The 13,022-nt window shown below is 49.3% G+C and overlaps 1 protein-coding gene across 1 annotated transcript in view; it reads right to left on the bottom strand.

Moving 5' to 3' along the window:
- Window positions 1–242: 242 nt before the first annotated feature.
- Window positions 243–13,022, bottom strand: part of LOC308495316 (SWI/SNF-related matrix-associated actin-dependent regulator of chromatin subfamily E member 1-related-like) — a 47,179-nt gene continuing 34,399 nt past the window's right edge. Inside the window, exons 11-12 of the transcript XR_013992974.1 lie at window positions 5,733–6,379; window positions 243–1,362 (exon numbers count right to left, since the gene is read on the bottom strand). The gene's annotated coding sequence lies outside the window, so the exon portion shown is untranslated. The remainder of the gene's footprint in view (window positions 1,363–5,732; window positions 6,380–13,022) is intronic.

The following is a 13,022-nucleotide window of genomic DNA, read 5'->3' as shown; positions in this document are numbered from 1 at the left end:
CACCTCATTTTATTCTCCACCTAACCCCCCCCCCAATCTTCTTATCTAGCACTGTGAGGCTCACAGAGGAAGGAAGGAAACCAGTGCTGACCAGCATGCTGCCCTGTCCCAGGTTCAGTGTGGGGGGCTCCCTCACATCAAGGGTTTTCATTTCATCCCGAACGACCCAGTGAGGCAGGTGGCCTTGGCTCATTTTTATTGATGAGAAAATTGTAGCTCAGACATAGATAGTTATTTGCACAAAGTCACACAGAATTCTTTCCAAACCTTATACTCATTACAGAAAATATGGATAATTACAAAAAGTAGAAACAAGAAAAAAATTACTCAAAGACTATTACTGTCCACTTTTTGGGGTTTCTGCATATTTAAGAAAGGGTTTCCAAAAGTCGCTGTGATTACACTGTGTGTGTATTGTGTACATGTGTGACTATTTCATTAGGACAAAGTCACCACGGTCTAAATGTGTACTTGTGAGGTCAAGTCTTAGAAATGGAAGCATTGGATCCTGACAGGCTTTTTCAGATCTAAAGATACATTTTGCCAAAGCAAGTTTCTCAAAGTTGTTTCCAGTTCACCTGAAGGGTATGGGGAATTACCTTAAAAAACAAAACAAAACAAACAAACAAAAAACCCGTTTCTAATATAACTGAAAAATCATCCTTCTGCTATTGTAATTTTCATTTCCATGGTCACTAATGAGGTTGTACATTTCCTGTTTGTTATTTTTGGGAAGCATCTGCTCTCTCATTTGTCTGTTGAGAACTTGGAGGCTCTTTGAAAACCAACTAGATGAGTTTCTTTTATTTCCAACCCGCCCATCCTTATGGCCCATCCTCCTTCAACTTAGAGGGCTGGGCCTACCTGAATGGCTTCTGCAGACAGACTGTCCTTGGGAACCAGCCACCGTCCTCACATCTGTGAGGCTAAAAGCAGAGAATTCTCCTCCTGCAGCACTTAGCCCAGGTGACCACGATGGCCTGGTCTTTACAGCCTAAACACACATCACAGAGAGGCCAAGATGCTCCCCAAACCTTTTCAGGGTCCTCAATAAGCAGAGGGAAGCAGACAGATTGAACAATTTCTCCTGGGGAGGGCTAAGGAAAGAGAACAATGAACTTTAATAAAAATGTACGAGACTGCTACAGGAGCCTCAGTCAGATCGTAGACACATTTAACACACTCCGCAGAACTAAAAACCTTTAAAAGTCATGAGCAAATTCAGAAAGAGACCTGTCAGGAGAGGAAAATGACAACACTGGAAGATAAGGTGGAGGAAAAAATCCACGAAAATCATCAGGAAGAAAATGCGAGGCTTGCAGGACAGTTCCAGGAGGCACAGAGTGCAGAGCTCCAAAGGACCTGGAGGGGAACAGAAATGAAAGAAATACTAGAAGAAAATCCCTGTGACCTGAGGCTATCCTGTGGTCTCCAACTCCAAGGATAAGGAGAGAGGCTTGCGGAGTTCCAGAAAGAACCAGTCACATATAAAGGCAGGAATCAGAGTGGAACCAGATTCCTAGGAGCCTTTGCAACAAAGTCCAGGGACTCTGATAATCTGATCAAGGAGCCTTTCCCCTACTATGATGGAACTCACGTATCAGGGCAAAAGAAAGAACATATTGACACGGCAAGATGCAGAAAGGGCCCCAGCCTCTTTTCCTTTCACCCACGGAAGTTCCAATCTCACCAAGATAGTTCAATCACAGTGGAGATCTCAAGATAGAGCAGATGTGGAGCACAGGAAATGGTGGTGAGAAGTGACCCTTGTAAAATACGTGGTTTAATCTAAATACGCCTGGGATTTTGTACAGTAATTGCTAAGTAAGGATTCTTGAAATATACACCACATACGGTACAGGAAACCTGTATTCACCTAGAAGTAAAAAAACAGAATCCTTCTTAGCAAACCCAGGAGCTGAGTGGACAAGTCAGAACATTCTAAGATCACATCTGGTTGAAGGGAGAAGGAGGAAGTGCAAGGTTCTGCTTTAGTGCCTGCAGATGGGGGCGTGAGAAAGGAAAATCCTGGGGTGGTGGCTGGGGGCCATCGTTTCCATTTACTTCTAATGCATTAACGGGGATGAATACATTAATACATGCGGTTTACTCATGCTCCTATCTTCCTCCCCCGCCCTCTGCCAGTGGCTCTCCCTCCTTTCCTGTGTTCCTTTATAGACCTGAGCTCACAGCCCACTCTGCCATCTCCCTGGAATTGCAACAGAAGTGGCTGGAGTTCTAAAGGAGGGCTTGGTGCGGTCACACGGCTCTGTGTCATCAGGGCTGGGTGCTACAGCAGCGGCCCCTCTGCTCCACTCACCCAAGCCCGCCTGTACCTCCACACCCCCACATGTGCACCCACACACACTGCCTTCCTGCTGAGGCGCTCTGAGCCCCCCCATGAGGCTGAGTGGTCACGTACACATCTCTGAAGGCACAAAAGTAATGTTACTTCAGGGTCTTGCGATGAGTCACCAAGCATATCTGGAAGTTTCTTATGGGGAAAAAGAACATTGAGGGTGCGAAGGCGACTCCCAGGCAGAAGGACAAATGCCACTGTTCTGACCTCCCCCGTGTCCCCAACAACCCACTGACACTAGTCACTTGTCATTAGTGGGGGTTCTCCAGAGAAACATAACCAATGGGACATATGGAGAGCTATAGAATGAGACTTATTGTGAGGAAGAGGCTGATATAATCACAGAGACAGAGAAGGCCACAATCTGCCATCTGTCATCTGGAGGCACAGGACAGCGGGTGCTGCAGCCCCGTCCTAGTGCGAAGGCCCGAGACCCAGGGGCACCGACGTCCGAGGGTGGGAGGGGATGGATCTCCTAGTTCAAGCAAAGAACACACTTGCCTTCTGGCTTTTCGGTTCTGTTCAGCCCTGAAGGGACTGGATGATGTCTGCCCGCTTTGGGGAGGGCCATCCCGACTACTCGGTCCTGACTCAGATGCTAATCTCTCTTGGAGACACCCTCACACACTCAGAAATAATGCTTTCCCAGCTATCTGGAGACCCTTAGCCCAGCCAAGTTGCAACAGGAACCACTGATGGCTTGGCCAACAGGCCACAGGGTTCTGTGTCACCAGGGCTGGACACAGTGACATTTGTTGAGCATGTCCATTGCCCAACACTGCATATCTGTCATTTGATGCCATGTCTGTCTTATAAATGTCAGTCATCAACAGGGTGCAGGAAAAGTGTTCACTAAAACACCTACTGTGCTCTCCCTCACTGGCCTCCCTAGGTACCACGGCAAGAGATGGAAACACCCATCCTTGCCCTGGAGGGGCTAATGGCTAATTTGGTTCAGAAGCTGGAAATACCAGCCACCTGGTAGAGAGCAGGAATGGCATAACCATGGAGAAGCCATGCCAGCCTGCAGGTTCCTGGCAGGGAGAGAAATTGCCACTGGCTTCTGTAGTCAGGGAAGGCTCCCTGGAGGAGGTGATGACTTCATTTTTTTTCTCCCCTCCCCCCCCCTTCTGCTTCCTCCTCCTTTTTCTTATTTTAATAGACTTTATTTACTAGAGCAGTTTTAGGTTCACAGCAAAACTGAGCAGAAAGTACAGAGATTTCCCATGTACGCCCTGCCCCCCAATGCGCACAGCCTTCCCACTACCAATACCCCCACCAGATGTTGCACTTGCTACAATTAGTGAACCTCCATGGACACATGGTTATTAGCCAGAGTCCATAGTTTACATGAGTGGTCACCCTCGGGATGTGTTCTGTGGGTTTGGACAAGTGTGCAATGACACACATCGACCATTACGGCATCCCACAGAGTCGTGTCACTGCCCTAAACATGCCCTATGCTCCATCTATTCCTCCAGGTCTTTTCATGCCTTGCTAGCTCCTCTCGCATTGGTGCCATGACTTTCTACTGTGTGGCTGGACCTCCATTTATTTCCTCATCACCTACTGAAGCACCCAGGAGGTGCTGACCTCACACCAGAGAACTGAGCATGGATGGGGGTCGTTAGGGAAGTCTGGCTGAGGCAGCTCAGGGACTCTCTGAGGGTCACCTCAGCAGAGCCCTGTCCCCTATGGGTCGTTGGGCAGGGCTGTGAGCTGCCTATGGGGAGGAGGCCAGCACAGTGCCAGCACACAGTGGGACTAGTGGATGCTGGTTCCCTCCGTCACACCAGCAACCACCTCCACTGCTTACTGAATGGTCACTATCCTTGGTGGCTCATTAAATCCACACGATGACTCTGGGAGGCACGTTATCCCCAAGTTACAGGTGGGGAGTCAGAGGCTCTGAGAGGTTAAGGATGTGCCCCGGGTCATGCTGTGACACCGCTTTCATCGGACTGTCCTTGGTCCCTGCTGCTATGCCACACCACCCACAGACCCATGTCTAAAGCCCAACCAGCTTACCGAGGTGGGGATTCAGGTGGCTCCGAAAAGAATTGTGACACTGAAGTCCTCTTTTACACAAACACCCCCGTGGCTCCTAAAATCTCCTGTGCCGTCAGGTGGTGGGTGGGGGTGCGGCCTTTCCTCCCTCCCTTCTGAAATGATGTGCTTTCAATCCTGACTTCCTGACAAAACCCAGAGGTGGTGGGAGAAGGAACTTCTTGTACACGTTAGAGGGAAACAATAGACGAAAGCTCAGGTATACAGCACTTAGGAAGTGTCACAAGGAGCTGAAAATCACCCTGTTCAAAACCTCCCCCAAACTTACCAGACGCCTGCTTGGCTTAGCAGTCAAGCAGATCAGAATAACACAGCTATGTGTTGACATGCAAACTGGCAGAGAAAGCTGGGGGAAGCAAAGCACTTTTGATATTCGTGGGAGCAATTTGGACAGGTTAGCAAAAGAGATATTGTTTTTGACAATTGTCAGAAATATGGAGTACTCAGGAAGCTTACTGTGATCACAGATAATTGTCATCCTTAAATTGTTCAATGCAATGGAAGCTGTCAGACACTGGTTGTGACTTGCTTTGTGACATGCCAATGAACCTTCTGACACGAGAAGGAGAAGGAACCTGGGTGCCTGCTGGCCTGCTTTGGGACTGCTTCTGTACGGGACATGATATGCTGCATGAATTTGTTGAACTGAAACTTTTTCCTGGAGAAAATACAGTATCGGTGGCTATTCTCAATTTGGCTTGCCTTTATCCTGCCCCGACACAGGGCCCACGAGCTGCCATCCTCAGTGTACATCGTCGTTGGTCCCTGAGCCCAGGGATGATGGTTTGGATTGATGTCAGCATGTAGATTCCACCAGGAGAGACACTGGGCCCAGCACGAGCTACACTAAGAGCAGCACAGTTATTTTCAGAATAGGGCCCAGACATCTCCATGAAGGCCTGTGGAGTCAGAGGTGGCTTGGGCGCAGCTGGAAAGGCTAACATCTGAGCTAGGTCCTAAAGAAGGAACAGTTCTGCTCTGGGAAGAGAAGGAAAAGACCTTCATGGAAGAAGGCAGAATGGATGTAAAGGCAAGGAGAGGTGATGGCAGGGTGGGGCCAGGCAGAAGTTTGGGGTGATGAGAGCTGACGTGGGAGGAGGAGCTGCCCTTATGGCTGGAGAAGGCTGGGTGGTAAAGGACCTGGAAAGAGTTTGGAGATTTCCCAACAGGCAAAGGAATACCAACTCGTCCCCCACACCCCTTGTCCCAAAGTGGTCCGCTGGGGAGGAGGAGGCATATTTAGTGAGAATCTGTCATCTATTGCTAAGTGAGGAAGTACAAACACACTTAACAGCTCAAAACTTACCTGCTCTTGGTTCTGGACCAGGAATCCGGACAGGAATCAGCTAGGTGGCTCTTTTGCTCCATGTGGCATCAGCTGGGATCATTCCATTTGGTTGCATTTAGCTGGTGGCTGAGGAGGGCTGAAGGGTCCAGGAAGGCTTCACACACGGGAAGTGGACGTCGGGCTTCTCCACGTGGCCCTGTCTCTCCACGTGGCTGCTTCAGCATCCCCCTGGCGTGGTGGTCTAGGGCATTCAAACTTCTTCCATGACAGCTGGCTCACATGAGGGAGGATTCCCGGGGGGAAAGCAGAGGCTGCATATCTCTTAAGGCCCAGCGGCAGAAGTTCAGATTTATTTCCACAATACGTTCATGGGCTATTGTTCAAAATGAATCACAGGGGAACCAGCCCGGAGTTTACATGATGGGTGATGAAGAACGTGCAGTCAGATTTAATTGACCACAGCCTGGGAGCTCCCAGGAAGTTAAGTAACCAGCCCAAGGCCACAGGTGAGGTAGTGCAAGGTCAGAACTCAAACTCAGGTCCTCAGCTCTTGGCCAGGGCTCTTTCCTCATCACATAGTCTTCTGAGAAGGCAAATTGCTGGGATCATGGCTCTGATTTCCTCCTTCCCTGAGTGTCTAGAAACTTTTTAAAGAGTCTGTTTAACTGAATGAAAAGGGCAAGTGGGAAGATTTTGTCTTTAGTGAAAAAAAAAGAAACAGGCGTCGATGTTACTAAGCAATGAATAGAAACGAACAGCATCAAATTAAATAGGGCTTTCCAACCTCTGTCACGTACAGCACACACAGAAAAATCATTGTGCAGACTGGAGTGAGTGGATGAGGCTACTCATGCTGGACTTACTCGCCCCTGAGAACTCCAGGCACCCAGGCAACAATGCATTCCAGTGTTGAAGAAATCACTTCTTCAGCACATAGTAACCCATTAGCTATCACCACCAGCATCACCACCACCACCACCACCACCACCACCACCACCATCACGACCACCACCATCACCACCATCACCATCACCACCACCACCACCACCATCACCACCACAACCACCAAATCACAATCGTCACCACCACCACCATCACCACCACCACCACCACCACCAAATCACTATCACCACCACCACCACCATCACCATCATCACTATCATCACCATCATGAACAGCCAAATATAATGGAAAACCACTTGAGTGACATCTAGGAACTTCACCTCTCTTCCTTATCTCTAAGCCAGGATGGTTAGAATTAGCCTTACTGAGAAACTGTGAGATCATAGGGAAAAAAACTACTACTACTACTACTACTACTACACACACACACACACACACACACACACACACCTCTCTGTCCCTGGTTCCTGACACAGAGCTCCTGAAACCCTTGTCAATTCCTAAGTGATAAGGGCACTAGGAGCATGTTTTGTCCTAGTGAGATGACTCTAGGTGATTCCTGGATGGGGCTGGTCACCAGAAAGATGAGACCATGATTGGAAGCTTGGAATTTTCAGTCCCATCCCAGCCCGTCCTCCAGAGAGGGGACAGGGGCTGGAAATGGTGTTAACAATCAGTTATGCCTGTGTGAGGAAGACTCCCAATAGTCGAATCCCAATAGTGTGGGGTTTGGAGAGTTTCCGGGTGGACAAACACGTGCACACAGGGAGGGGACGCAGCCCAACTCCACGGGGCAGAGGCTCCTGCTCTCGGGACCCTCGCAGAACTCACTCTGCATTTCTTTACCTGGCTGTTACCTATATTCTTTATCGTATCCTTTAATAAACTGGTAAATGTGAGTATTTCCCTGAGTTCTGTGAGCTATTCTAGCAAATTAATTGAACCTGAGGAGGGAGCCATGGGACCCTCCGATTTGTAGCCCCGTCGGACAGAAGTTGGCGGGCACCGGGGGACCTAGTACTTGTGATCAGGATGTCATGTGGGGGCAGTCTCGTGGCACTGAGCCCTTAACCCGTGGGATCCGACGCTCTCTCCAGGTAGTGGTGTCAGACTTGTTGGCCACCCGGCTGGAGTCACCGAAAATTGCTTGGTGTGGGGGAACTCCCACACACCTGGTGTCAGAAGGACTGAGTGTGCCGTGGGAGAGAAAAGGAGGCACAACGGAGGGGAAGACCGGAGGGAGTCCGAGCTTTTCTAACTCAGCACCTGCTGTGTATTAGGATCTCATTTGATCTTCTCAACCACGCGAGGCGGGTGCCATTATTCCCCCAGTTTATGAGCCCTCACGTAACCTGTGCAGGGTCACACAGGTCCTGGGCGGTAGAAGCAGGACACACCCCCAGCAGCCCGATGCACTGTGGACCACCCTCCCTCTTGGGTCTCTCATAAGAAGCACATGACATCCCTGTTTAGCAGCCAAGGCTCAGACAGGTTAGGAGGCTTGCTCAAGGCTGTAGAGCCAGGGGACCAAATCTTGTCTCTCCCTCCTGGCTGGGGACTCTGTGCCTGAGGCCACACCCGAGGGCCAGCTCTTTACCAGCCTGCAGATTCTGTGGTCTGCAAAGACCTCTGCCTCCCCGGTTGGCGCGGCTGTTGTCGTTCAGCGATGATGGGACATGGATGGCATACCCTGGGTGCGTGTCTCACACTTGCCTCCCTTTGGAGCCCGCACAGCCGAGATTGGATGGATTTGACCTTTCTGCAGGTGAATTAAGATCTGTTTGCACGTCTGCCTTCTCCCCCACCTCGGTCAAGGGAAGGTGTGTTGAACTGAACTGCTGAAGGGCTTTGCAAATTATAAAGTGCTTATAAAACCTTGTAATTATAATCTGTATTGGCTGGTAGAGGCCTGTGGAAGTGAGCTCCCCGATACCAAGCTGACGGCATCATTACCAGGAATTTATCACGAAATGAAACTTATTATGAGAAATAGTTGCAGGAACCACCACATCCAGCCTGGAGAAGGGATGTCGTGTGGGGGCAGGGACATGTCACCAAGCCTTTGCACTTGCTGTGCCCTCTGCCTGGAGCACCCCTCCCCTGGCCTCTCAAATGGCTCCTCAGGTCTCTGCTTGAAGGGCATCTTACCAGAGTGGGAGTCTCTGACTCTCTCGGGTACCCCAGGCCACTTGCTTGGCGTTTCTTGCCATCTGCAATGCTACCCATGGCTCTGGGTCATTTGTATTTTCACTCATTGAATGAATGAGTGAATGAATGAATGGATGAATGAATGTTTTCGAATCGTCCACACAGCTGTCAAAATGACGTAAATCCTATCATGTTACTCTCCTGCTTAAAACCCTGCCAAGTCTTCCCGATGCACTTAGAAGGAAATGCTCTCTCTTTCCCACGGCTTCCCCACATGATGCTGCCCTCCTGAATTCATGCCTCACCCACCCGCTGCCCCACCTTCTGTTCAGCCACACTGGCCTCCTTTCCATTCTGTGAGGGTATCAAGCTCATCCCACCATCACTGTCTAAGCTCACGGGGCAGCCAGAGTGATGTCTGGGCTTGCCATTGCTTGGACAGAGCCCTCCAGGGGCTCCATCTCTCTCAGTATAGAAACCAAAGTCCCTCCAAAGCCCCTGAGGCCTGTCATGTCTGGCCATGTCACCCTTTGGTGGCATCTCCCACCCGTTTCCTTGTGCTCACTCGCCTGGCCTTGCTGGTTCTGGAATACACTAAGCCCACTTCTGCCTCAGGGCTTTTACACTTGCTGTTCGCTCTCATCAGGATGGTCTGGACGCCTATGCCGCCTTCTCACTGAGGCTTCCCTGCCCACTTAGGGGACATTGCAGCCCTGCCATCCTGTGCCTCTTGCTTCCTTCCCTGCTCAATGCTATAGGTTGGTGGTGGATTTCTTGTTTGCCTGTCTCTCATTGCCCGTGAGCTTGAGGGGGGCGGGGTCTTGTCTGTGTACTTTCTGCTGCCTCCCCATTGCCGAGAGCAATGCCTGGCACCTGGTACGTGCTCTATAAATAGAGGGGAAATAAGGCAGGTGGGCAGGATGACGTGGGCTTATGGGCCCACCCAGCAAATGGGCCCGTTTGGCAGGATGGCTGGCTGTGATTTACCAAGGCAGTTGAGTCCCAATTTGGAGGGCCATTCATGCCAGGCTGAGGAGCGTGATGGTTTCTGCAATAGGGAGCCACCAGGGGCTTTTGAGCAGGGTGGTGGCATGGTCAGAGCTGTGCTCTGGGCTGACAGCCCACCACTGTGGCCCACTGGCTCGAGGGTCTCCATTAATGTCTCTGGAGCCCAGTGGAGACCTGAATGAGACCCAGCTGTGGGCAGAGACACCCCCCTGCTCTTGTCATCCTGTCAGAAATCCTGAAGCGTTAGGATCGCGAGCAGCCCCTGCAGGCCTTGTCCTGCTCTGCTGGCAAGGCTCCGAGCTCCACTCTGAGCAACAAGTCAGAAAGCGCTAGCTCCCCCAGAGACCCAGGCAATGAGGACCCACCCACCTCGGCTAGAAAAAAGGCTTTGCACTTGGACGGCTGCCCTCGGCCCTTGGATGCTTGAGTTCTAGTCCCAACTCCACACTGACTCTGTGCTATAGGGACCCGGATACCATCACACCCTTCCTTGGACCTCGGCTTCCCCACCTGTGAAATGGTTGGGTTGGTCCAGCTCTGTCCCTCCATCATCTTACACCTCTCTACCCATGCTCAGAACCCACTCTATTTGGCACACAGACGAATGTGCCATTGCTTCTAGAATGCCAGGCACCTTAACATTCCAGGCCAGACATCCCGAATTCCAAGACGCAGTCCCTGGTCTCCCGAGGCCTTAACAGTCGGGAAGAGGAGAACGTCTTACCTGTAGAGACAGGAGCCTGGAGATTGAGTCTATTTCCTTGGCAAGTTTGGGGATACGGGACAGAAAACTGCAACAGGAAGAGACCTGCTCCATCCAAGCTCAAACTGAGACTGAAAGGGACCCTGGAAATCTCGTGGTCCCACTGCTTACACTTCACGGACGGAGACATTTGGGCCGAGAGAGAAGTGATGTGCCTGAGGTCTCCCAGTGGCAGAGGGAGCAGTGCAAGCATTCAGCACCCCAGTCCTAGGATGACTTTTTGAGGTAACTCCCAGCCCTGTTCTTGACTTTTTTTTCCTATTTCTAAGTGCCCAGTTGGCAAATCAAATAATCACTTGGCTCTGATGCCCTCTAGTGGACACACGTTTAATAGCAATACTGAGGATGCAATTAAAGGGATGAAGGACCGACCACACGTTTCCCCAAGCAGAGTACCTACTTCTCTGCTCTTAGACTCTCACAAGCCTATACGTCATCCTGGAACATTATGAAAGTTCAGAGTCTGCTTCAGTAGGTCTGGGGTGAGTTTTAGTTTCCCCGTGGTGACAAGCTCCCAGGTGCCATCTGTGCTGCTGGTGCTTAGAGCACACTGGAGAAGGGAGGCGGTAGACTACTTGGATTCACCTGCCTCTGAGCAGGTGCCTGCGGGAGGGGCTTCCCCATGTTATCTAACTACCCTGACGTCAGAGAGAGGGCGGAGTTGTGACTCCCCCAGGACAAAGAGCTGGCTGGCGAGGCCTAGGACCTTGAAAAGCCAGCACCTCCCACATCCACAGCAACCTGTTAGAATCATGGACAGCACACAACAGTTTATACCGATTTTCACTTGCATTACCATCACGTGGCTACGTAATTTGTGAGGCTCAGTGGAAAATAAAAATGGGACAGCCCTTGTTCCAAAAGCAGGGTAAATTACAGTTAAAAGTATTAAAGCTTTTTCCTTCAGAATATTTTACCATGGACACACTATAATAGGGATGACAGAGACATATGAGCAACAACATAAACTTACAAATTGTAAAAATAACATTGTTGGTGTCATAATTTATATGACAAATTATATCTTATTAATGTGATAGTTTGGTTATAAGATTTTGCTGGCTTGCTTTTCTGCAAATTCATTTATTCAAGTCATCAAAATTTACACTTGTCGCCACTCATTTTCAATCGATATACTGGAAAGTGACATCAGTTGCCCTTGGCAAATAAAAATGGCAAATCGTTTTGGATAACGTTTCATTGTGAGAAGGAGCCTTCTGTTGATGCGACTGTCACTGGAGCTTTTCAGAGTATTCTGTAGGCCATGACATCATTGGGATAAATTTCTGATATTTTGAAATACAAATTTTAGTATGTCTAGAGCTGATATTCTTGCAGAATTATTTTTTTCTAAAAAGATTTAACTTTTCTTACAAAACAGCATCACGTAAGTCTGAATTTTGTTTAAAATGTAAATTTACATGGTGGCATTTTAATGTTTAATGTCTGAATTTGTTTAGTGTCTGTCTTATAAACTTGTGGAGATCACACAAGAAATCAAAAATGGCATCATGATTTGTGCGTAGTTCAATCAGCTGTTTATGCCACCCATCATTCTAGGTTGAATTACAAGGGGAATTTAACTTTTTAAATTGCCTTCTTCCTTAATAATTGGTTGATCAAAGCTTCATATGACAATAGTGTTCTTTTCCATCTTTACATTTAATTTGTATTTCTGAGCCTTTAGATACTTGTAATAGCTTTCAAAACCAAGGATTCTGAACTTGTTGAAGAGTTCTGATAACACCTGGTATGCTTTATTGCGATGACCATGTGTATACTTCCATTCTGTAATATTACATTGATGCAAAAGTAACTGCAGTTTAAAAAGTTAAAAATAATTCCAAAAAAACACACAACCCTGCAATTACTTTTGCACCAACCTAATAAGTCACTGACGTTACTGCCTGAACCCCGGCAGTTCCTGTCCTGCCCCTCAGACCTGGGACTTCATACAGAAGCAGGTTCGGTAGAGACAGGCTCCTGGGGCTAAAGAGCCAGGGGCTGTCCCCACTGTGGTCCAAGCACTGGCCCCACGCGAAGCCCCTCCTGCCTCCCAGGGTCGTTTTCTACTGCCCCCGTTACCACCAGCATCCCAGGCTACATGTGCGTGTGTCATCCTGTGCTCGCATGCGTGCTCTATTGTCCCATCCGACATCAAGTTCAAAGACAAAATTACTGAGACTTTCAAAATGGCGACAGTGGAGCATTAAGCTGAGCGTGAGGCCCTCTGGGAGAGGGGCTCTGTGCGACTTCAGAGGACCCACACCTGTGAAGCCTGCCCTGACTGTCATCTTGGCTAACATTTATGGAACTCCCCATGTGCCAAGCCCTGGTCTGTGAACCTACTTAATCCTCCAATAACCGAGGGAAGTCCTGCTATCAGCCCCATTTTGCAGATGGAGAAACTGAGCATCCTAGAGGCAAAGTAACTTATCTAATAAGTGGCAGTGTCTAAACAACCAGCCTGGCTCCAGAGCCAGCGC

The sequence above is a fragment of the Rhinolophus hipposideros genome (genome assembly GCF_964194185.1).
Source record: "Rhinolophus hipposideros genome assembly, chromosome: 1".
Taxonomy (NCBI): domain Eukaryota; kingdom Metazoa; phylum Chordata; class Mammalia; order Chiroptera; family Rhinolophidae; genus Rhinolophus; species Rhinolophus hipposideros.
This window is presented reverse-complemented; position numbering and strand designations above follow the sequence as displayed.